Here is a 640-nt window from a genome sequence, read left to right on the forward strand (position 1 = left end):
AAATTCTCAGAAATATTTTAATCCAATTAAATCGTATGGAAACTGGAATCAGAATAAGAGAATAAGAATAATTGTGAATCAAACTGAATTGAATCAAGATCAGAAATGAATTAAGAGCTTGTGAATCAAATGGAATTATGAAATCTCTATCAATCCCCAGCCCAACATATGAGTGATCATATAAAAAATAAAAAAAAGACTTACAAAGCCAAAGGTGCCGTGATTCTAGGTGGCCCTTAAAAGAGTCTCTTTTGGCGGGTTGGCGGGTGTTAATTTCAAACCCTGGCTGCAGTTAATCTAATGTCACATACTATGTCTGATAGTTAAAACATACTTACAAAGCCAAAGATGCCCAGTGCTGTGACTCCTAAAATAGCCTTTGGGGTGTAGTTAGCTCCTGTTGAAACAAGCAAAAGAGAGAAAAAGAAGAATCATTATTTTTGAAGCCATAATAAAGAATGAATTTTCTTTCTTGAATTAATTGATTATAATTTTACTTGAATATATATTTTTTTCCTCTGGTAGGCTATATGCACTGGCGTAAATGTTTCATTTACCAGAGAGCGAGAGCGTGCGACATATAGGCCTACCCATCTCGAGAGAGAGAGAGAGAGAGAGAGAGAGCGAGAGAGAGAGAGAG

This window comes from Sinocyclocheilus anshuiensis, unplaced genomic scaffold (genome assembly GCF_001515605.1).
Source record: "Sinocyclocheilus anshuiensis isolate Anshui unplaced genomic scaffold, SAMN03320099.WGS_v1.1 scaffold3298, whole genome shotgun sequence".
In the NCBI taxonomy this organism is placed as follows: domain Eukaryota; kingdom Metazoa; phylum Chordata; class Actinopteri; order Cypriniformes; family Cyprinidae; genus Sinocyclocheilus; species Sinocyclocheilus anshuiensis.